General features: G+C 41.4%; 1 protein-coding gene across 1 annotated transcript in view; it reads left to right on the top strand.

Annotated features, from left to right (window-relative positions):
- Positions 1–4,012: 4,012 nt before the first annotated feature.
- Positions 4,013–25,908, top strand: part of Map3k2 (mitogen-activated protein kinase kinase kinase 2) — a 65,823-nt gene continuing 43,927 nt past the window's right edge. Inside the window, exon 1 of the mRNA XM_036205068.1 lies at positions 4,013–4,592. The gene's annotated coding sequence lies outside the window, so the exon portion shown is untranslated. The remainder of the gene's footprint in view (positions 4,593–25,908) is intronic.

The raw sequence follows: 25,908 nt of genomic DNA on the forward strand, positions 1-25,908 counted from the left end.
CCAGGCCAAGGCCAAGTACCTTTGATAGAAAAAAAAAACAACAAACAAACCATAACTTTAATAGGAAAAGACTTTCTCTAAAATTTCCCTTTTCTTTACAGTTTTTTTCAAACTTAGCCAGCATATGTTGATTATTTGAAGTTTCTAGAAAGAATAAATTTATTATTTTAAAAACATTAAATTTTATGTTGATGGGTGTTTTGCCTGTGTGTCTGTGAATCACTTGCATGCTTGGTGGTAGTGGAGACCAGAAGAAGACCTCAAATTCTCTGGACCTGAGGTTATACACAGTTATGAGCTGCCATGAAGATACTGAGAGCTGAATTCTGGAAAAGTGTCCAGTTCTCTTAACCTTGGAGCAACCTCTCCAGCCCCAGAGTAAATTTTTGTTATGATGAGTGTTGACCTAAGCATGGTTTAAGGTGAACTTGCCTTCATCTTAGAGTCATTTAGGAACCAGATCAGAGCCCAGGCCCCCCCAAACGCTTTTGGCATATCTGGTCTCTGGCGAGGATGAGACCTAACAAAGAAACTGGCTGCTTGTCTTGAACTGTCTCAGTTGTCTACCCAGTTTCTACCTCTTGTTCTTCTTATGCCCTGCAAGAGTCATTACAGAATCCGGGAATGGCTGATCTGGCTTCTTCCAGGGGTGTTTAGTGTGGCAGTTTTGGGGTATCTCTCTAAAGAGTGTATCTAAACTGTCAGATGTAGAGAGGAAAGGAAGTCCTTGCCTGGTGTCTGGAAAAAGATGTAAGAAGGAAGTAAAGGCAAGAGTTATTAGCTTATCTGAGATTCCTCAGAAGACAGAAAAGGAGATGTGTCCAAATCCATCTACTGGGCTACCCTTCTCATTTTCCTGTTTTCCTGAGAGGCTGGACTCAATGGCGAACCCAGCATCTGCTTTTCAGGCACTTTGATAGTTGATGGAGTAGACAGAATCACAGTGGGTGGTCCTCTCAGATGGCTTCTAGAGAGGGAGAGGGAACGATGTAAATATTGATTTAAATTTAATTTACTTGCTTATTGAAATTATTGGATTTTTAGGTTAAAGTAATTGTAGGCAAATCTCCCTCTAGGGAGCACCTTAGTCTTTTTGTTTGTTTAAAATAAGACTCACTCTACTAATATTTTGTGACAATTAAGCAGGTACCATAATCATAATAGATTTGCTGTGGGACATTTAACCATCACAGCCTGTGACAGTCCTAGTCAGTCTCTCCGAATCCAGCCTCTGCCCTTCCAAGGACAGAATCTGAAGCTCCTGTCTACTGATGTACTTACCCCATATAACCCTTAGTACTGTGAACATAATGCATAGTAATCTGATGAAGTTCTGTAACTAAGTTGTCTTTAATAGAATATTATTTAGATAAGCATAGCCTAATGATTAAAAACCCTGTTTTTAATTTTATTAGTATTTAGCAACACCGGGGGTCAAATCTAGGGCCTTGCAGATGCTAGGCAAAGGGCTTTATCAATCAACCATACCCCGGATATATTAACCCTTTAAAAGCACACTGGGGTGGCTTGAATGGGAACATCCTCCGTGGGTTCTGGCTTTTTGATCATTATCATTTGATTCCCAGATGTGGCCTTGCTGGAGGAGTGTCCCTGGGAGAGGGTTTTGAGAGCTGAAAGACTCTCATGTCTTTGAACTTGTTGTGTCTGCTTTGTGCTTGCCGTTTAAGGGGTGAGCTCTCTGTTGCTGCTCCAGCCTCCAGACTTCCACGCTGCCGCACTTCCTGGCTGTGATGGTGGTGGACTCAATCCCCTGCAGCTGGAAGCCCAAATAAACTTTTCCTTTTATAAGTTGCCTTGGGCACAGTATTTTATCCCAATAATGGTAAAGTAATTAACACACAGGGTTTCCTTTGCTTATTAGCAAATGAGGGGGTCAGAAAGAGATTCAACACACAGCAGTCTCTGTTGCTAGCTAGGGAAGAGGGCGGTAGGAATGTAAGTGGCCTCATGAAGCCAAAAGCAATCCCAGGAAGTAAGTGTGTGTGTGTGTGTGTGTGTGTGTGTGTGTGTGTGTGTGTGTGTGTCCTCAGTCCTGCCGACAGCATTGATAAGGGATGAGGACTTCCTACAGGGCTTTCAAATGAGAATTCAGTCCAGTTGATCTCTTAATTTCAGCCTGTGACACCTTGAGGAGCAACTGGGACATTCCTGTTAGAAAATTCTCACCTCAACTCTGTGAGCTAATTAACAGGTATTAAATGAAGTTATCAAGTCTGTTTTCTCTTTCCTATTCTCTCTCACTTTTAAAATGTGATCTCTTCATGTAGCCTCGGCTGGTTTTGAACTCGTTTTGAGTGTAGCTGGGATATAGGTATATGACACCACCTGTGGCAGTCTGTGGTAACTTGTCATGCAGCAGCAGAAGAATCAGGTGTGACGTGTTTTGTCTGAAACCTTCCTCTACTTCTTCAGGCACACCTGTGACATCTTCCTTTCTACTATGTCACAGGCTACTCTGCCACAGTGCAAGTCATCCAGTGTTACAATGACCTCATCTTCTCTTTTTCTTAAAGTTGTTTTTATGAGTGTGGATGTCTGCCAGTCTGTGCGTCTGTGCACCATGTGCATGCATGGTTCTCACAGAGATCAGAAGGAGGTGTGGCATCACCTAGGACTGCAGTTACAGGCAGTTGTGAGCCACCATGTGGGTACAGGGAACTGATACTGGGTCCTGTGCAAGAGCAGCCAGCGCTCTTAACCACTGAGCCATCTCTCCAGCCCCAACAAATTTCGTTTTTTTTTTCTGAGATAGGATCTTACCATTCAACACAGGCCAGCCTGAAACTTGTTACCTAACATAGGTTGGACTTCAATTCCGAAGGATCCTGCCACTTCAGCCTCTATAATGGGGGAACGCTGAGCGTGTGCCGCCACACCTGATCTCAAGTTGTAATCATATATACTAAAATAACCAAAGAATTCAAGATTTAATACCTAAGAAGAAAAGTCACCAATAAAAAACAAACAAACAACCTACCGTGGATCTGGGGATCGAATTCAGGTTGTCAGGCTGGCATGACTTTTAACCACCGAGCCATCCCTCTGGTCCACAAAAAGACTTCCTTAGTTTTATGCATACATAAATTGGAAAGCCCTACTTTTTAAGCAAATGGAATTAAACTGATTTCCCACTTTGCTCTACATATTTGGGCCAAACATCCTTGTTTTTTTTCTGTGGCTGACACCCCTGGAAGGAGATGCAGACTTTCTGATAGTACTCGACATTTGCTTCCTTGAGCCTGTGGTCAGGCTAGCTCCCTTGACAGTTGGGGGGGTCTCTTCTTATCCCCAGGCTTCCGTGGGCCAGCTACCGTCTCTCTCCCGTCAGATGCTGAAGTGGAACCGTGGTCTGCCGCAAGCGGGAGAGGGGATCAGACTCTTCTGATAAGCAAGGAGGAATGGCACAGGAAATTGTAAGGGGTACTGGAGTGGAGGCAAGGAGGAAATGGGGCGGGGAGGGTGCTTTGCGGGTCTGAGTCCTGCAAAAACCTCAGGGTGCAGGTTAATCTGTATTTTATCTCTTGGGCCAAGGAGGGCAAGGAAAGGCTTTGGTGAAAGGGATTTCACTATCTTTTGGTCCCGGGGTGTGATATCAAGTCATCTCCGGTAAACTGGGAAAGTAATAACGTACCAGGCCAACCAGAAAACGCTTAAAATTTAGCTTGCGACTCAGGCGGTGGTTTAAGGTCCGGGCAGTGATTTTTTTTTTTTTTTAAGTCCTTTAAAAACTTGTGAAATCTGTCGAGGCAGACGGTTGCCAGGATGGGGAGACGGTCCCCTGCCTCTCCGCGACGCGGCTTCTCGCCGTCGGTGGGGGAAACCCTTTGGGCGCCTGTCGGACAGCGAACACTTTGCGCATGCTCAAAGCTCAGGGTCTCCGCTGCGTGCGCACCCCGTCTGAAGCCTGGGAACGTCGCGCCGTCGGTGAGCCCAGCCTGAGTGGGCGGAGCCGGGAGTGCGGCGGCGGCGGCGAGCAGACAGTGCGCAGGCGCGCCTGCTCCCTCGCCTCGGCCGGGCGCGCGGATGCGGCGGGTTCCGCTCCCGGCGGGCCGAGGGGTTGCGCGCACACGAGCGAGCCGCCGTGACGTGCTCTGCCGTGCTACGCCAGACATCACGGGGCTCCGTGGAGTGGCAGCCCGGCTGTTCTCAGCCGCATCGCCTGGCGAGGGTGGCGCGGCGATCGCGGGTCGTGCAGCCGGCCACAAAGACGACCCGCGGCGGACGACGATCCCGTTGGCAAGAGTCGCCGCTTCCGCTTCGCTGCTTCTCCGGCCACCGGCGACGCGGGCCCGTGGCTTCCTCCTCATCGGCCCCGCTTACCCCGCCGGCCCCGGGGCTGCAGCTCTCCTGAAGCCGTAACGAGGCCCCGGGCCGCGCGCCCGCCGCCCCATGTGAAGCAGGTTGGGCCTGGTCCCCGGCCCGCGCCCGGTTTCTGCTGCGGCCCTTCGGGCCTCGGGGGCCCAGGGAGGCGCCGCTCCTGGGGGGCGCGGTGACAGGCCGTGCGGGGGCGGAGGGGCCAGCTCGGTGGCCTCCTCTCGGCCCTCGGCTCCGCGATCCCCGCCCAGCGGCCGGTAAGTGCTTCTGGCTCAGCGCACGGCTGGGCCCAGGGACGGGAATTCCACTGCAGGGGGCTCGGGGGTGGGGGATAGTCCTGCTAGGCTGGGGCTGACCTCAGAACCTCCAGGTCGGTGCGACGGGGGCCGGGAAACTGTCAGACTCGTACTCCGCGGGAATTTTATTCTAACCGGAAGGTTGCAACCAGCTGATCGCAGGGAAGCTGGGACCGACGTGCTTTTTTTTTTTTTTTTTTTTTTGCCAGAAAAGTGCTTGCTTTGGGTTGTCGGTGGTGGTAGGCTGTTGATGAAGGTTATTTCCCCTTATCTTGGAGCGGTCGGCCAGCTCTCGAGGTGCACATACTTGTATGTCAACTCGCCTCGTCTTCCCAACCCCCGCAAGACGAGTATGCAGTCTGTCAGCTTTACAGATGAAAAATTGAGGCTCAGCGAGATAATGGTTTAACTTCCCAAGGTCATGCAAGTGGTCATCGAGGAAGTTCACATACGCAGATAATGTTTCTGCGAGGACTGTGCTTTTCAGTCTTGCAAAAATAAGTACGTTAGAGAATGAGATTGGCTGGAGAGTTTGCCCCTGGTTGTAAATTCTAAACACCTAGCTAGCTAGCGTTTACACTTTTTGACTTACATTGTTGGATGCATTTGATTGCAGCCTTGTCCCCAGTCATTTTAATTTTCAAAGACATTGCTTGTGAAAAGTGGCTCTGAGCATCCTTTTATGTGCTAGGGCTGTACAGAAAACAATTTACCATCTTATTGGACAGAAGAAATATACTTGATGAAACTTTCATATTTCTTGAGGTTATGTTTAATTTTTGCATTTTGCTGTTGATATACAGGGAATTCACAGGTTGTTTTATTTGTTTGAGAATTCCTTATTCCAAACTTTGTTGTTGGATTGTGTGTCAATACTTAGTGTCTTATGCAATATTTCATAGTTTAATGTTAAAAGTCAGTGTGTAGAATATTACAGAAAGTGATCATTTGTTGTCGTGATTTATGTATCTACGCAAAATGTTACTAACCAATTAATAAGCTGACAGAAAGTTCTCATTTTAGCACCATTTAACACTGTAGTGTTTGATTAGTGAATAAGCAGGGCTCGAGCCCTTTACAGAAGAAAGTGCTGATAAATTCCTTTCGAGTAATCGTGTAACTACAAATGCTCAGTTATAGTACTCAGATTTTACTAGTGTATTACACCTTGAAGGAAACTTGTAGTTGACTGTCTTTGTAATAACTGATAGGGAAGAGGTCACATGTACAGAGTTAACAGGTGAATTACAGACTGCTTTGTTATTTGATTAGAATACAAACATGTTGAAGCAGGTTGAATTTGGTATTATTGTGGAGTAGTTGTCTACTCATGCTCCTGCTGTGTCTGTTTTGAGGGAACTAGCTGTCAGAGGCTTATCGGAAATAAGTACATATTAAGATTGAATCATTCAAGTGATATTTTTGGTGGACTGTTGCTCCCTACTTGATGCTGCCAAAGGGACAAACGTATATTAGGCACTGCACTGTGGTAGTGTGTTATGCTTTTTGCATGTGGACTTTTAGGTTGCTTCTTTCCCACTCTGGAAAAGGAGCTCTCTAGGCCCCCTTTCTCTAGCTTTCTATCATGAAAGCAGTTTAAGCATAAAGAAAATCCGTCAGTGGTAAACAGCCATGTGGTGACTCTCCCTTCACATTTGTTGATAGCTTGCTGTATTCACTTTGTTTATAAATGTATATTTTGTTGAACCATTTGAAACTAAGCTGTTGACTTATGACACTTTACCCTTGATATGTTAGTGATTAGGGCACTTTTTCCATGTATAAAATACTGTTATTGTTCATTTTCTTTAACATGGTAATTCCTTAGTGTAATCTTAAAAACAAACTTTTATGCTTGTGTGCATGGGCTGGTGCCCATGGAGGTCAAAAGATCTCCTAGAACTAAAGTTACAGGTAGTTGTGAGCCACCATGTGGGTGCTGGGAACCAAATCTGGGTCCTCTGCAAAGCAGCCGGTGCTTTTAACTGATGACCCATCTCTCCAGTCTCTCCTCAGAGTAATCTAATGTTTTTAATCTCTCCAATTGTCCTGAAAGGTCTTCTAGAACATTGTACACAGCCTTTCTTACCCAACCAGGATTTCATCAGAGATTATTTCTTGGTTTTTGTTTAACTCTTTTTGATTTCTTCTCATTTAGACTACCCAACTCCTTCTTATAAAATGACATTGGAGAGAGAGAGAGAGAGAGAGAGAGAGAGAGAATGACTCACATTCTGAATTTGTCAGAAAATTTCCTTTCAGTGGAGTCAACTACAAGCTCTTTTCTCTGTCCCACTTAAACTAGCTGTTGATTGTAAACTAGTTTTAAAGAGTCCAAGGACAAGACTACCCGGTAAATGATGCTACGTACTTAGTATTGCTTCCCATCAGGAGCTTCACACTGTCTAGTCCCTTTACTTCTTGATGCTATTTGATCATAGGGTTGAGGGAGATGTAGTAAGACCTGTTTCCTACCAGTTACCAAGATATCTGTCTGGGCATGGGTGGCACACTCCCTTATTCCAGTTCTTGGGAGACTGGCAGGTGGATCTTGTGAGTTCGAGGCCAGCTTGGTCTACATAGGAGTTCCAGGACTAACTAGAGAGGCCTGTTCTCCTTGAAAAGAAAAGAAAAGAAAAGAAAAGATAAAGAAAAGACATCTGAGCACAGTGGCGGTGCTAGTCTGTGTCCAGTCATCTTCTACAGTTTTTTATTTTATGTGTTTGGATGTTTTACTTGCATGCATGTCTCTGCATCATATAGGCTCTTGGTGCCTGCAGAAGCCAGAAGAAGGTGTTGTATTCTTTGAAAGCCATTGTATAGGTGCTGGGAATCTAATCTGGTCCACGGGTGGAGCAGCCAATGCTCATAACCATGGAGCCATCTCATCAGCTCCTACGCTCTTTTCACATACAAATTTTTGTAGTGTGATAATCCTTGCAAGCTCACTTGTGAATTCATTGTAATAATCTTGTGTCTGTCAATAGATGGAAATAAGATTATGAAAATTGTAAAGTATCCTGGGTAGGTGCTATATTAATTAAAATCTGATTTTGTGGATTGTTTTTTAAAGATTTTTAGTGATGAGTTCAAAGTATCACCTGTTTGAACTGGAAAAGAAACTTGGCGTGAGAAAAACTGGAAGAATTCAATGACTGCCTTTTCCTGTAACGAATACTTAGTAAAGAAATTTGTTTGAATTTTATGCAGTCAATATTTGTAGCACGGGAGTATCCAGAAATATGGAGCTCTGGGTTGAAGCACTGTAAATTGTGGGCTGGGAGGAGCAATCTGTGTATCTCACTGGTTGGGAAAATGCTTTGAGTGTACAGGGCCCTGGGTTTAAACCCTACTACTACCACTAAAAAATAAAAATAAAAAAAAATGTGGTTTTGTACTTTGCTTCTGTATTCTCATTCCATAATGATTGTATAAGTAAGCATTTGTGAATAAAGGATGAATGGACTTCTGATAATGAGGCATATTAACTACATTTAGATTTGGGCCTCATTTTTATTAAGCTAGATATAAATATGTAATATAAAATCAAATTTATTTTTCAATGAATTTAGTATTTGATTGTTTTAATGGTTTCTATAAGTAGCACATTCTTTCATTAAAATATTTAACTCTTGAAACAGTTTTGAAGATATTTTACATGTATTTTTGTAGATCAAGATGGCTCATGTACACAGAAATACAGAGCTTAACTGTTATCTTTAAAATGCTTTTGTAGTATATCTATATATCTACACACCTATACATGCATGCTTCAAAAAAACAACTAATATAATTTTGTCTTGGATTTATTTTGAACATTGGCTGACTATGTTCCTCATGGTGGTAATCACATATTTGCATTGTGATATCTAGTGATTATTGCTTTTGTTGTTACTTAACTTAGGTTGTTGTTTTATTATTACTTTAAAAATTATGTATATGTGCACAGTGCAGTTCAGACCCTCTGAAGCTGGAGTACCAGGCAGTTCGGGGCTCTTGATGTGGGTGCTGGGACCAAGTCAAGTTCTCTGCAAGAATGGTGCTTGCTCTTGTATCTGAGCTGTTAGATTCCCTATTATAACTGGCAGACTGCTTTTCTTCCTTCCTTTTTGTTTTTTAATTTAAAATATTTGTACATCTTTTCTCTCTTCCCTCTCCTCCTCCCATGTTCACCCCCACACCATTTACAGCCTCTTCTTTAATCATCCTTGTTATACTTATCAGACTGACTTTCTTTTTCAAGACAGGATTTCTCTGTGTAGCCCTGGCTGTTCTAGAACTTGATCTGTAGATCAGGCTCACTGTGAACTCAGAGATAGATCACTTGCCTCTGCTTCTCAAGTGCTGGGATTAAAGGTGTGAACCACCAGGGTCTGGCCAGACTGTTTTCTTATATGTGCTTATCAGTTGTCTGTTTGAAATTCATAGTACCATAAATGTAAAAAGCAGTACATAGCTCAGACATTTTGGGTTTTTTCTAAAGATCATTCCACCCTGAACACAGTGTCCCTCTAGCACTCTACACACCTGCTTCTGCCATCATTCTAACCAGATACACTGTAATTGTTTTTGTCCTCCATGGGGATGTTAGCTCTTCCAGGACAGAAGTAGTGTTTTGTTGATTTGGGTACCCCCAAATCTAGTACAAGTAAACAGTAGAGGCTTCCTCTTACAATGTTTAAGACTACTTAAAAGGCATGAATACCCCAAATCATTGTAGTATACAGTAGTTTTGGTCTAATTTTCTGAGTTTCCTTTTTCTCTTGTGCCGTTTATTTGATTTTATGTAGCTGACTTAAAGCATAATTTTCTGTTGTAGGTGCTGATGTAAGAACTACTTTAAGTAACTGAATTCAATTAGTCCCTACAGTAGCTCAGTGAGCTAGTAACTGTTACTACATGCAGACTGTAGATGAGGGATAATAGGTAATTTGCCCATGTTTAGACTCTCTTGTTGTAGTGGAGCTGGGACCTGAATTAAGACTGTCTGCCTCCAGAATCCCTGCTTTCACACATTGCCTCTCTGAGTTGCTTTACCAAAGAGTAGGTCTTATCCAGTCATTGAGCATATACTAAGCCTGGGGAGGGTGTCTTCCAAGCCTTGAAAAGTAGATGACAGTAGGAACCAAATGGATAAACTCTCGATGTGAACTGACTGCTTATAATACCTACTGGAGACACAGTAGGTATTATATGAACTACTGCTTATAATACCCACTAAAATATTTAAAAATACAGAAGACAAAGTAAAGATCGGTGGTTCTCAACCTATGGGTCGAGACCCCTTGGGTTAAATGACTCTTTCACAGGGGTCGCCTAAGATAATCAGAGAACACAGGTATTTACATTATGATTCATAACAGTAGCAAAATTGCAGTTATGGAAGGCAATGAAAATAATTCACACCTTACCACAACATGAGGCGCTGGATTCAAGGGTGGCAGTATTGGAAAGGTTGAGAACCACCGATAAAGGCTGTAAGTAGGAGCTTGGCAGTCGGACTTAAGTGAGTGCTAGTGCGTCTCTTTAATTGCTCCAAGCTTGACTTGCCTTATCTGTAAGATAGGGATTATAGAGCCTAACACACAGATTTGTTACCAGGTGTAAATGGGATAGCATGTTCAGGACAATTCCTATCATACTTGTGCCTGTACACATGCATGTGTGCATACACACACATTCAATATATATGTGTAACATGTATATATCAGTTATGAAACCTACAGCTATGTGGATCATTGTCTATTTATGTACAATGAAACAATATTAATATTATTAGGGTTGATAATATTCATTTCAATAAAAATAATATGAGGGAAATAAAAATGATCTGTTTTATCCTAGGTATTTTATTTTGCATTTATATTACATTATAAGGTAAATGTAAAGCATTCTGAGTACATGGCCCACCTATAGTTGCTTGATTCCCTCCCCCCACTAGTCTTTTCCATTTTATTTATCCATATTAAAGTTTTTTTTTTCGTAACTAGCCTTTGAATCTAGTTATTTGACTTCATTTTCATAGTTTCAACTTCCTTAACACCCCCCCCCCCCCGGTTTTCTCTGTATCATAGCCCTGGTTGTCCCGGAACTCATTCTGTAGTTCAGGCTGGCCTCTAACTCACAGAGATCTGCCTGGCTCTGCCTCCTGAATGCTGGGATTAAAGGCATTGGTCATCATGCCCAGCCTGACTTCCGTAACTCTTACTGGTTTATGTGATTTTAATTAACTAATTATTGCAACTACATAACCATATCTAATTCTCAGTAAATTGATGGGAACAGAAATAAAAGTATTGGTTGATTAAAAACTGTAGAACTAGTGGTGCATACTGAGGATTTATTAAAAGGCTTTATAGAGAGAATAGAGACAGTGAATTTGTTACATTTGTTTGTTAAGGTTGAGTAAGGAAGATTTTAAGAGACTAAAGGTAGTGGACATGGGCAGCAAAACAATACTTGCTGCATGTGGCAGCCACTGTGCTCATGAACTTGCAGAGGCTGGAACTGCTTGCACAGACCTGCTGAAATCAAGCCAGCCCAAACCCCAGCTCGTGAAGGTCTACCCCCAGTCAAGTAGCTGTTGGCAGCTGATGGCCGCTGAGGGAGGAGGAGTCCATTTTCTCTAGGGATGTGGTTCCTGAGAGGTTAACTGTGCCCTGTAGATGGTTCTACAGCCATGTAGGTACAGGCAGTTCTGTGTGAACTCAGTAGTTAAAAGCAAAACAAAACACATGAAGTCGGGAGGGAAATGTGATGATGGGGATAGAGGGGATGACTTTGATCAAAATACATAAATGCATGTATGAAATTCTCAAAAATGGTGTGTTGACTTAAGAGTCTGTGGTGGCTTGGATGAGAGATGCTTCCATAGTCTTGGGCATTTGAACACTTGGTCACCAGTTGGTGACATTGTAAAGCCTGGTCCTAATTCTCAGGATCTCTCTCCTTCTTGATACCAGTTGAGAATATTAGTGCTTAGTTTCCTGCTCTGGCTTCCATACCTGCTGCTTGCTGCCATGCTTTCTTGCTGTGACAGACTCTTATCCTCTGGAACCTTAAGCCAAATCAACTCTTCTGTAAGGTGTCTTGGTCATGGTGTTTTATTACAGCAACAGAAAGTAACTAATACAGAAATTGATACCAGAGAGTGGTCTGTTGCTATAAGGAATCTGACTTTTTTTTTTTTTTTGAGAATATGGAAGACTTCGGAATTTTGGATTAGAAAAGCAGTTGAATGCTATAATCAGAGCTTAAAGAGTTGTCCTGGTAGAAACTTTGAAGACAGTATTGCTGAGAGTATTTGAACTATGGAGATCCAGCTCAAGTGGTTTCAGAGAGAAACAATATTAGCCACCAGGCTAGAGGCCATTCCTATGATATTTGGGCAAAGAGTCTAGCTGCCTTCTGCCCTTAATCTAAGAACTTGCCCAAGGCTAAATGAAAAAGTAATGAGCTAATGTCTCTGGCAGAGGGAATTTTAAGGCAGTGTGATATTGAATCTGGCAGGGTTGTTATTAATGACTGTTATGTAGATCTTCAGAAAAAAGAGCAAGTGGGGAAGAAAGAAACAAAAAAGTTCAGTTTATGAGAAAGAGTACCACTAAACTGAATTTTGTGCCAAGGCTTTGCTGAAAGAGATATGGAGATTAAGATCAGGATTCAGGAGAATCCTGTGCATTGGAATAAAAGGAGGGAGCCCCTTCGGGCAAGACCCTCTCCCCAGCTTTAAACTTGTGGAAGAGAATCTAAGACATTAGTTGAGCCTAGAAAGCATCCTAAAAATCTGCTGTTAATGTGGTTCAAGGGGCCCAGGCTCCATCCCAGGCTGGCAGCAGAATTTGGCAGTGTTATCCATGTGCTGCTGGCTTTGGAGACATGAAGGATGCTAGAGTGAAAGGGTTGTAGGTTCTTCCTCTGTTTCAGAGAGCTGCTGAGGCTAGGCAGTGTATGGAGAGGGAACAGAAGGGATGTGCAAAGGCCTATGGGAATGATCGTGCAGGAAAAAAGGGTAAAGGGATAAGTGGGACCCACTTTTATAGGTTCCACCCGCATATGTGCATATGGGCTTACGTAGCTATGCCATGCATGCGCATAGATTACGTGATCACGAAGTGCATGGATTACATAGGACTTAAGGTCCTGGGATGACTAAGCATCTTGCCTGGCTACTGGACAGCACATGTGCGGTCATGTAGCTGGGGGAGTGGCTAGGAGTTCTAGCAGGGTCACTGCTTGAAGGCCATTAGAAGGGCAAGAGGCTGTGAGAGGCCATTGTTTTAAGCTGTGAAAATGAAGCCTGGCTTGCTGTGGAGAACTCAAGACCTTGGAGATATCAGAGTCATGAGATTTCTATGAAGGAGAGCTTCATATAGGAGGTGGAAGTGGCTCAAGGGGGAAGATGTTACCATTTAAGTTTTCTGTTGATGTCTGTCCTGCAGGGTTCTGGCCTTGCTTCGGTTTAGTATCTCCTTACTGCTCTCCTTTCTTCTCTTTTGGAGTAGTAATGTGTATTCTGTGCCGTTGTATGTTGGAAGTATGTGATCTGCCTTCTGATTTTACAGACAGTTACAATTAAGAGATTGCCTTGAGCAGTGGTTCTCAACCTTCTTAATGCTGTGACCCTTTAATACAGTTCCTTCTGTTATGGTGACCCACAACCATAAAATTATTTTTGTTGTTATTTCATACCTAATTTTGCTACTATTATGAATCATAATTGTCTTAGTTAGGGTTTCTATTGCTGTGAAGAGACATCATGACTATGGCAACTCTTATAAAGGAAAACATTTAATTGGGGCTAGCTTACAGTTTCAGAGGTTTAGTCCATTAGTGTCATGGAGGGAAGCATGGCAGTGTGCAGGCAGACATGGTGTTGGAGGAGGTGAGAGTTCTATATCCAGATCAGCAGGCAACAGGAAGTGAATGCCACATTGGGCATTGCTTGAGCATCTGAGACCTCAAAGTTCTCCCCAAATGACACACTTCTTCCAGCAAGGCCATGTCTAATAGTGCTACTTCTTATGGGCCTATGGGGACCATTCTTATTCGGACCACCACAGTAATGTAAATATCTGATATGCAGGATGATCTTAGGTGAAAGGGTTAACCCCACCCCCACTCCAAGGGGTCGTGAGCCACAAGTTGAGAACTACTGGTCTTGAGTCCCACTGGAGACTTGAGACTTTGGGTTTTTAAACAGTGTTAAGACTGTATATTCTTCAGGGTTCTCTAAAGGAACAGCACTGATGGACTGAAAAAAAAATATGTGTACATATAAAGGGGATTTCTTAGAGTGACTTACAGGCTGCTGTATGGCTAGTTCAAGATGGTGGTCTCCTGATGGAAAGGCAAAGAATCCAGTCCAGGAGATTGTGTGTCTCAGCAGTCTTGATCTGGTGCTGGAGTCCTAGGGAATTCTTAGGGAGTTGTTGGTCTTAAGTCTGGGGTGGAATCTGGAAGAAGTAGGTTCTAAACCAGCAAAGGAATGCCTCAGAACATGATGGATGCATTTGCCAGGTAGAGTGAAGACAAGCACGCAAAAAGCAAAAGCCTCCTTTTTCGGTGTGTCCTTTTATGTGGGCTGCCACTAGAAGGTGTGGTCCTATTTGATGTCTCACCTCAGATGATCCCATCAGGAAAATCCCTTCCCTTGCAGGTGTGCCCCAGCTGCCTGGGTTTTAGTTGGTTCCAGATGTAGTCAAGTTGAGAACCAGCAGTAGGGATCACAAGATTGTGAAAGACTATAGGTTCTTTTGAAGTTGGACTAAATGCATTTTGGCTTATGGTATAGCCATGAGACTGTTGGGTTCGGGAAGGGGTATGGTGATTTGAGTGAGAAATGTCCCTTACAGTCTTGAGTCTTCTAATGGTTGATGATGGTTGATGGTGCTGTTTGGGAGCTTTGCTGGAGGAAGTCTGTAACTGGAGTGGGCTTTGAGAGTTCAAGGCCTCATCCTACTTCTGCTTTGTCCTCTCTGCTTTTTGCTTGTAGTTGACGATGTGAGCTCTCAATTTCTTCTACTGCTTGCCATTCCTGCTGCTTCTACCATGCTTTCCCACTTCTGGTACCATAAGCCCAAATAAACTCTTCCTTCTTTAAGTTGCCTTGGTCATGGTGTTTATCCCAGCAACAGAAAGTAACTAATACAGAATCTTTCAGGTATATGCCTAGGAGTGATATAGCTGGGTTATTTGGTGGTGCTGTTTTTAGTTTCTTGAGAAACCTCATATTAATTTCCACAGTGGCTACACATTTACATTCCCATTAGCAGTATGTAAGGATTCCTCTCAACCCACACATCCTTGCCATCACTGGGTGTCAGTTCCCACCGTCTCTTTTTTTGGTTGATAATTTTTCTGGCTAACGTAAAATGGAATCTCATTTTACATCTACATTTTACAGTGACTAAGGATGTTGAACACTTTCAAATATTTATTGGTTGTTTGTGTTTTTTCTTTAGAGAGCTATCTGTTAATTTAATTTATTGGATGGTTGATAGGAGGGTTTTGATGTTTGTTACAGTTCTTTATATAGTCTAGGTATTAGACCCCTGTCCAATGAGTAGTTGGCAAAAACTTTCTTCATACTGCTGACTGTGTGCACGTGTACACACACACACACACACACACACACACACACACACACACACACTGTGATGATTGTTTGCTTTGCTTTGCTGAAATTTTCTAATGTCTTGTAAACTACATTTGACAACTCTTTGGATTACTTTCTGTGCTATTGAAGTCCTTTTCAGAAAGCTACTACATGTAGCTATGTCTTGAAATGTTTTTCTATAGCAGTTTCAAATCTTCAGGTCTTACATTAAGGTCTTTGATCCATTGGAATTAATTTTTGTGCAGGGTGAGAGATACACAGACCTAATTTCATTTTTGGCAACAGTAAAAGGTTCCTGAATTAAGTAATAAAATAAATTCAAAATCTAGCATGTAACACATCCAAAGTGTTTCTGACAGTGCTGCTGTCCTTAATGCATTTGGAGAGACCACATTACAACCTTGTTTCTGCACATACAACATGTGCTGTCACACGATGCAATACTGGTGAACACTGCCTACTTTTAGATTCTAGATAATTGTATATTAAGAGTTGTAGTGATTTTAACTGTACATATAAAATTTCTCTTATAGAAGTGTATGATTCAATTATGGAAAACAAAGACAGTACTTTTTTTTAAAACTACATTTCTCAGGATCTAAATAAATTAGTATAGTTTTGGTTGTGTTAGAATGTTTGATTTTTAAATGCTGTTTGAGGATTGAGGAGACAGCTCTTTCAGTAAAGTAAGTACTTGCTGCATAAGCATGAAGACCTGAGTCAGACCCTGGAACCTTGTTAAAGATTTGGTGTGGTGGCACTGGGGAGTCCTGGGGAGATATAGCTAAGTAGACCTCTGAGGCTCTTGGCCAGCTAGCCTGAACTGCTTGAAGTTCTAGACCCGTGTGAGATCCTGCCTTAGAAATAAGGTGGATGGCTCCTGAGGAATGTTAAATCACACACACTGTTTGATTTGCTGGCTTGAGTTTCATTAAAAAAATTGTTGAATGAATTTTGGGATTAAGGCAATATTTCTAGCAATTTCTGAAAGGGCTCTAAATGCACTACTGCCATTTTGTACTACATGTTTATATGAAGTGGCATTCTGAATATTGATGATCACAAAATCAAATATTGGTCAACTCTGAAAAATTTGAAGATACTTTTCCTTTTCATCCTGCAGCATGAAATACTCAAATCAATTCTTTTTTTTTTTATTTTTATTTTTTTTAGACAGGGTTTTCTGTAGCTTTGGAGCCTGTCCTGGAACTCAATTTGTAGACCAGGCTGGTCTTGAACTCACAGAGATCTGCCTGCCTCTGCTTCCTAGGTGCTGAGATTAAAGGTGTGCGCCACCACCTCCCAGCTCACTTAATTCTTAAAAGTATTTTATAAATATAAAGTGTAAAAATGATCAAGTGCAACCATTTCACCAAATGTATATTTGTTTTCATCTTTATTAAATGTTAAAATTACATTTCTTCCAAAGAATATTTTAAAATAAAAACCCAGGAGGCAAGACAGTTCATCAAGTAAAGGTGTTTTGCTCTGTGTAAGCCTGATGGTCCATGTTTGATTCCTGGAACCCTTGTATAAGTGGAAAGAGAGAACAGACTCCACAGAGTCTGTTGACCTCCACAATCATGCCAAGGTATGTATGTGCCTACCCACACGTTCTCTCCTACATAAAATAATAATGAAAATAATTTAAAAATCCATTTAAAATACAATTCTTCACAGTTACCAGTAGATGTTTATGTATCTATTTTCTATACCTGGTTGTTTAAAATTCTCAAGTGAAAAAGGCTGTGAGTGGAAAAGGTTTAAGATGCTCTGATATGAATTAATTGATTTCTGTTTTAGATCGAAACATGTGACACTAATCTCATTTTCTTATTAGATTAAACCAAATAAAGCAAACAAAAAACCTCAGATGTTCTCTATTATCTGATGGTTAGAGGCTAGACAGGTGTGTGACATGACTTCATGGGGAGACACAGCATACATGTCTACTCACCCAAGATAGGGAGCCCATGACAGACCAGAGTCCAACTTGGTGAACCATTGAGTTTTATTTATTGGGATTACTTACAGGAATATGAGTGAAGAGGTTACTTAGAGGAACAGAAAAGACTCAAAGACAGATGCATCACCTAAGTCCACCCAGCCCTGTGTGCCAGTTCACAAAAGCTGGAGCACACTGCACAGCCTGCAGGCAGCTCAGCAGGTTAGAGAGTGTCCTTTATAAGTGACTCAGTAGGTGTAAACTTCTTCCAGGGCCCTGGTCTGATCTCAGAGTCATCTTTGGCTGAGAGTGACCCCTCGGCAGTCTTTGTTGCTTACTGAGGGATGAAAGCACCTAGTGAATCTAGTCCATTTCAGGTACTTCCTGAAGCTATTGGAGTTATTTACCTTCTGTCTTAAGTAGCTTCCCTGGGAGGTGGAATGTTTGAATCCCTCAGAAAACTGCTATACAACTGCTGGTAGGAAACTTGCATGCAGTCTTATCTGGAGAACTGTGACAGAATGCTTCAACACAAGGGACCACACTCAGTGCCTTGCTGTGTTAGTCTTTTACCACAGAGCTATGTCCCCAGCCCTGACTTCCGGATTCATAAAAGTGCATTTGCCTGGGCGTTCTTGTATAAAAGACCTGTCGAGTGTATGATTCTGAGACCCACAGCTTAAAAGAAATAGAAGAGAGGTAGAAGAAAGTTAACTTTTCTTTTCTTTTGCTTGTGAGGTTACTGAACATGACAGTAGTATGAGGGTAGATTTGTTTCAAGACAGCACTTGGGAACAGGACAGATGGCTTTATTTAATGTAATTAATTGATCTGAATGAAGTTTCTTAAAAAGATTTTATACCCAGATGCTTTACTGTGCTTGGTAGCGCAGAACTTTAAGCTCTCAGTGGATTCTTAAAAGAGTAAGCCAGAAGTCATAGTTACTTGTGAGGCAACCAAGAAGTACTGGGTCCCAGGAAATCACACAGAATTGGATTATTCTCATTTTATGACTGGAGAAACCAAACTAGTGAAATACTTCAGCCAAAAGCGAGGGATCTTGAAAGAAAAGTATTGGAAAAGTATATGCAATCTTTTATGTTCAGTAGAAATTTAAAATTTTAGGGAGATACTTTGATAAGTTCAACATTACTACATAAAAAGTCATTTTTGAGGCAATTATTTACCAACATTTTTTTTCTTAGATTTTTTTTTTTTATCCCTTTTCTGTCTTTCTATCTTAACCAAGATGCAAAAGTGCCCCTTGCTTTTATTGTTGATCTTGCTTTTATTGATGTTTGTTAATCTGGTGGCTACACTAACTGGTATTCTCCCCACTAAGTCCTCCCCTTTTTTAATGAGAGGAGCAAGTAGGGAGAAGTGGCTTCTTTGGAAGCAAAACTGAGTATTGCAGAAGTGATTTGATTGGAGGCAAAGGGAGGGCCAAGTACCTAAGTTTGGTTGTGCAAAAATCTCAGAAGGGAAAGTTTCAGACATTTCTTGGACTTGGTCTTGGGAGGAGAGGCAGTGCTTGCTCTATGTGAGAGCTTTATCAAAGACGTACAGCTACTGTGTATATGGAATAAGAGATGGAGGGAAGGAGCAGAAGCAGGTGTTGTTGTGAGAGACTCAGAAGCCCCATCTGCAGATTCGAGAAAAGCCACTCACCAGCTTGTCTGAAGCAGTGGTTCAGTGCAGATGATAGGTGCACCTATGGGCCACAGAGTGGAGCTGGTGGAGTCTGCAAGATGACATTTCGACACAGCCTCCTCTTCATTTGCTCTCTATCAAGGTTTTACTGGTGGACCTGGATTTGGAAGAACAGATACATGTGGAGCAGGGAAACCAGAGATATGGTGGAATCTGGTGATAGCACTTACCTTTGTCTAATCATGTTTTTGAGAGTAATTTGCCCTTTTGGCCAACTGTAACCTGGAATAGGATTCTGGGAAATGTAGTTTGAATTAATCAAGTTGCCTTAGTACAACTAGAATAACAGTTAAGGGAGGGGGGAAACTCCACGAAGGAGGATGTTGAAGTTGTGGGTGTCTGCAGTCTACCCACATGCCAGTCTGATAAAGCCAGTTGCTGCACTTCTCCACACCTGGTTCCTTATCTACTTTATGGGATTGTTGTGAAAGCATTTAGCAGTGTCAGCATTGTAAGTGTTGTATCTCTGAGGGAAAGGTTTCTCCAAGGGAAGTGTTTCAGCTCTGAGGGGAACAGTGTCCTGGCAGTTGGGAGCCAAGGAGTACCACAAAGTGACACGGCACAGCAACCTCACACAAGAGATGTATTGGGAAAGACACATGGTGGGGTTGCCTCTGCAGAGTACAGCAGAGGGCTGAGGTTTATGTAGGGGTTTTGAGGGGTGGAGCTTTCCAGGGTGGAGCTTTCCAGGGTGGAACTGATTGGTGGAGTTTTAAACTCAGAGTTTGGTGGGTTTTCAAAACCGATAAGTGAGCTTGGACATTTTACCCTACAAGCACAATACAAACTATGGTACTTAGTAGGTTTTGTTACCAGTAGTAATTACAGTAGTAATGGCAAGAAAGAAATAGGGCACACTTTGGAGGGAGAGATGGAGAGATGAGTGGAGATAAGAATGTAATATGAAGTCCATATATTTGAGGATATTGCAATCTAACTGTAAGAACACTTGGTCACATGGGCTAGAGAGATAGCAAGTGCTGTCATTGAGGAGAGTGCTGGGTGTTGAGTGACAGTGTGTGAACTCCTTAACATACTGCCTGGGGTTTCCAGGTGGTAATTCTTTCCACTGCTTATAGATATGATCAAATACAGACTATCATTTATAGATATCTGACCCCCATATGCCGTGGCACACTGATAGATAAATGTTAAGAGAATTGTCCTTATTTAACAAAAATAAACTGGAACAACCACTATCCATCTGGAATGTATGGTTTCCCTGCATATGTTAAAATGAATGTGATGCAATGAAATATTTACAAAGTACCATGGGAATCTTTAATATAAAACTCTATTCCAAAAGCTCATAGCAAAAAAACGTAAGCATTTAAATATATATAATTATGATGTCAGTAATATTGGCATTTTGGAAATGAAGTCTGCTTAAATATCAACCTTACCTAATGGAAGGAAATAAGATGTAAATGGACAAAAACCTCAGTTTGGCCAAAAAAAAAAAAAAATAAATTCCATACTGGGAGAGCATACCCCAAGCCCTAAAATGGGGTGCAGAAGTGCGCAGAGTGGCAGTAAAGTTAACTGAGAACTTTTCCTTTTGGGGGGAGTAGTGGTAGAGTATGTACACAACAGTGTTTTATTTGTTCATCCATAAAGAAAATTACACCATTTGCAGTAAATGGACTCATGTTAAGTGAAATAAGAAATAAGCTTGACTTAGACAAACATTGTCTGTTTTCTCATATTCAGGGAAGCCATTTCTTGCATGCATTGTTATGTGTCTAGGAGTAAGGATTACTAAAGAAGAGAGGGAAATAGGCACTTGGGATGGTAGAAAAGTAGGCCCAGGAAGTAGGTTCTGGCAAGTCCTTTTGGGGGAAAACCAGGCAGCGTGTTATTGGTTTGTCATAGGGTTTCTGTTGGAGGTTGAGGTTTTAGTAACGTGTCTTCTGAGTTTTGGTGGAACAGTGCAGCCTTTGGTATTACTTGGGACTTTTGAATTATATAATAAGTAGCAGAAAGGGGGCTGGAGTAGTTAAGAACACTTTGTTCTTGTAGAGGACCTGGGTTTGGTTCCCAGCACCTACATAGTAGCTCATAATCATCTGTAACCCCAGTACCAGAGGATCCAGTGACTTTTGCTGCCTGGGCACTAGGAATGCATGTGGTGCATAGAACATGTATGATAAATGGATATCAATAATAAGCAGAAAGTATTACTCCTACCAGCAAAGTAAGAGTATTCTCAACATTAAGCAAATTTTCATAATGGGCCCAGGAATTGTTTTATTAGACCAGTGTTAAGGTGTAGATATTATTTTGAAAAGGATTTGTTTATTACGATTGTGTATATGTATGATGTATGTGTGAATGCATGTGCCCTGGTACATACGGAGGTCAGGACATTTTGATGGAATCAGTTCTCTTCTTCCACCTTTATGTGGGTTCTGGGGATTGAACTGAGGTCCTAAGCACTTCTAATTACTGAGCCATCTTATTGGTTCTGTAAATATTACTTTTATGCTTTGGAAAGATTTTATTATTTTTTAATTAAAAAATTTACTGTGTGTATGTATACACGTACGTATGTACATATGTGTGTTGGTGTGTCCACTCCATGGCCTTAGCAGTGTGTGCTTGCGTGCCTATCTATGTGTGTCTGTAGATCAGAAGATCACTTGAGGGGATTGCTTCTCTCCTTCCATCAGGTAGATTCTAGGGATTGAACTCAGGTCTTAATACTTGATGGCAAGCGCCTCTAACTACTGAATCGGGCCTTTATATTGGCCTGATTTTAGAATTTTAAAAAGATATTATTAAATTTTATAATTTAGCTTTTAAAATTTTTATTAATTTCTTTGTTTGCTTTTTAAAGACAGGTTTTCTCTGTGTATCCTTCCTTGGCTGTCCTGGAACTTGCTCTGTAGACCAGGCTGGCCTTGAACTCAGAGATCGCCTGCCTCTGCCTTCCAAGTACAGGGATTAATGGTGTGTGCCACCAGGCCTGGCTTTATTTGGTCACTTTTCAATATGGGAGAGTGTTTGGGTCAGTATGATGGTGTACCAAAGACATATATTTCTAGAGCACATAAATGAACTAAAGGCAGTAGTGTGTATGTTTGGATTTTGAACAAGATTAGAGTCAAAGCTGAACTTAATAACTCAGATGCTTATATATGCATGATGATCTGATATTTTAAATATTTTATACATAGTATTTCCTTTAATTCTTACAACATCATAAGTGGATACAGTTCCTGTTCCCATTTTCCATATGAGAGACACTGAGAGCCATTATTGTAATTACTGTCAGTGAACATTGAGTAATATGTTTGGTAACTCATTTATGAAGTATTCCTTTCTTTTAATACCTCACAAAAATACCCCTAGACAACAGTTGGAGTTTATATACTCTGTACATATGTCCAAAGTGACTTGGGGGTTTGACCAAAGCCTAAATTTGTTAGAGTACTAATTTAAATGCTATCTTTGATTTCCTTTAAGACTGTTTTATAGTAGGGCTTTAAGGAGAGATGACTCAGTGGTTAAGGGCACTGTCTGCCCTTCTAGAGAACCCAGGCTCGATGCCCAGCACCCAGATGATGGCTCACGCCATCTGTGACTCCAGTTTCAGGAGATCTAACACTTCCTTCTGACCCCTCTGGCCTCTGGACACTACACGAGTGTACATGGTTCACAGACATACATACAGGCACAACACCCATACAAATAAAATAATACAAATTTTTTAAAAGACTATCTTATAAATACAGAAAAGAAATATATGTAGACACATACATTCTCACTGTGGCTCAAAAACAGAAGTGGGAAGAACTTGTAAGTATATACCTCATAGCTGGTTTTGTGCATCTATGATCGCCACAGACTATAAGTCACATAGAGCAAAGATTGATTTCTTAGAGGTTGAAATCCAGAATCAGGAGGTTATGGCCGGTGAGAGGACCATCTCGATGTGGCATACATAACATGGTAGAATACATTTTATGGGTGGGTAGAGCAATAGATCAAAGATAGAACCTCTAGCCCTCTTATTATCAGCAGTAATCTATGCAGGAAGGCCAAGCCTCCTGGCATAATCACCTCTCTAAGGTTCTATATTTTAATATTGACCTGTTGGGAAAAGCTCAACAACATGGTTTTTCAAAGACACATTTAAGCCATAGCAGTATATCAAGTTGATTTTGCTTTAACACTTATTAGCATAATTATTACTAGCTAGTCAAGCTTCAATTAAGTACTTTACAAATATTTACTTGTTGGGCTGGAACTGTAACTCACAGGTATAGTTGTTAACCTATGCACAAGAACCTAGGTTGGATCTGAGAGAAAATTAAAGCAAAAAACAAGCCACAAAGAAACATTTACTTATTTCATTTCCACTGCAATTTGGTTATGGTATCATATCACAGTTTCCATATTTACAAATGTGGAAACTAAACAAAGAAATGTTAAGTCATTTGCCTACGGTTGTATACTTGTTAAGTAACAGATTCAGTTTCAAAATCAGACAGTTTGGGCCCACAGTCTAAGCTCTTTACTACCCTGCTTTCTGTCTTTACTTTGGAAGGTATCATGGCCATTCAGAGAGGAAATGTAGATGACTGAAAAAGCATGTTGTAGATTAAAATGATGGGCCAAGCATGGTGATGCATGCCTGTACTCCTACTTCTTGGGAGGTTGAGGCAGACAGACAGTTAGACTCCATGCTAAGTATAATAATTACTTTTGATTCATTCATATTGTTCACTTCTGTCAGTAGTTCATTTATATATATATATATATATGATTTATTTATTTATTATGTATACAGCATGTATGACTACAGGCCAGAAGAGGGCACCAGATCTCATTACAGATGGTTGTGAGCCACCATGTGGTTGCTGGGAATTGAACTCAGGACCTTTGGAAAAGCAGTCAGTGCTCTTAACCTCTGAGCCATCTCTCCAGTCCTCATTCTTATATATTGATGAATATTATTTATTCCATCGTGTATAATTACCACAGACTTGTCTGATGATCGACATTGGGTTTCTACTTTCTAGTTGGCGATTACAAATAAATCTGCTAACAGTTTTCTTTAAATATTTGTGTGAGTAATACTGCTTTCACGGTTTAACAGTCTTACCCATGGCTAGCTAAAGTTGTTAAAAGCCCTCCTTTTTTTTTACAGGTATTTTATTATCATGATTGTTGCTATTACTGTTTTTACAATGCTAGGGATTGCTAAACCAACCACTAACCCTCATCACTAGTTCTGCCATTGATTGATCTGTATTTCTTACTATACATAATTGGAATCATGCAGTATATAACCTTTTCAGATTAGTTTCTTTTACTTAGCAATCTACATTAAAGGTTCCTCCTGTCTTTTTGTGGCATTATTTATGTCTCATTTTTTTTTTATTATTTTCTAAGTAATACTCCTGTATTAGTTACTTTTCCAGTTGCTATGGTAAAACACACTGACAAAAACGACATAAGGGAGAAAAGATTTATCTTGGTTCACAGTTCCGGGTCATTGTCCATCATGGTGGGGAGTTATGGTGGCAGGCTATAGAGGAGACAGCTTGGTTATTTTGCATCTACAGTCAAGAAGCAGAGACTGATGAATGTTAGCACAGCCTTGTTCTTTCTACGCATTTTGGGACCCCAGCCTGTGGAATGGTACCACCTAGATGACCATGGCAACTCTTATAAAGGAAAACGCTTAATTGGGGCTGGCTTATAGTTCAGAGGTTTAGTTCATTATCATCATGGCGGGAAGCCATGGCAGTGTGCAGGCAGACATGGTGCTGGAGAAGGAGCTGAGAGTTCTACATTTGATTCACAGGCAGCAGCAGACTGTCTGCCACATTGGGTGTATCTTGAGCATATGACACCTCAAAGCCCGTCCCCACAATGACACAGTTCCTCCAACAAAGCCACACCTCCTAAAAGTGCCACTCCCTATGGCCAAGCATTCAAACACATGAGTCTATGGGGGCTATAACTATTCAAATCACCATATCCCTTCAGTTAACCTAATAAAGAATTCCTCACAGGTATACTAGAAGCTAACCTAATTTAGATAATCTCTTATAGATGCCCACTGAGGCTTGTCTCTTAAGTGATTCTAGATTCTGTTAAGATTAACAGATTAATTATCACTAATCCATTGTATGATGTGCTACAGTTACTTTTTGTTTCACTCAAAGATTACATTTTGTTTTTTTGTTTTTCAAGACAGGGTTTCTCTGTGTAGCTTTGCGCCTTTCCTGGAACTCACTTGGTAGCCCAGACTGGCCTCGAACTCACAGAGATCCACCTGGCTCTGCCTCCCAAGTGCTGGGATTAAAGGCGTGCACCACCACCACCTGGTTTAAAGATTACATTCTTTAAATGTAATTGTTTTTTTTGTTTTTTTTTTTTACAAATTTATTTTATTTTTGTGTATGAGTGCCCGTATATGTCTCTGTGTGTCATATGCATGCAGTGCCTGCAGAGACCAGAAGGTGGCAGATCCCTTGGGAGTGGAGTTACGGATGGTTGAGAATTGAGCCTGAGTCCTTTGGAAGAGCAACTCATGCTCTTAACCTCTGAGCCTTCTTTCCAGTCCCTAATTTTAAAATTAAAATTGTTTTTGTTCATGTATTAAGTTTGAGACAGGGTCTTGCTGTGTATCCCTGGCCTAGACCAGCCTCAAACTTTTAAACTTGTGGCAATCCTGAGCCTCTTTCGTGGTGGGATTGCAGATATGCACCACCATGTCAATAAAAGCCCCACCCCTGCACTTTTTTAAAATTCTTTTTTTGAGATAGGGGGTCTCTATGTAGTCCTGGTTGTCCTGGAACTTGCTGTGTAGATCAGGTTGGCCTCAAACCCAGAGATCCTCTTGCCTCTGCCTCGTGAGTACTGAGATTAAAGTTATGCACCACCATGTCTGGTTCTTTCTTATTTTTTGGAAGTGATTCTGGGGATTAAATTTAGGATCTCATTCATCCATGCTAGTCAAGTGTTCCACTACTGAACTATGTCTCCAGGCC

This window comes from Onychomys torridus, chromosome 13 (assembly GCF_903995425.1).
Source record: "Onychomys torridus chromosome 13, mOncTor1.1, whole genome shotgun sequence".
Classification (NCBI taxonomy): Eukaryota; Metazoa; Chordata; class Mammalia; order Rodentia; family Cricetidae; genus Onychomys; species Onychomys torridus.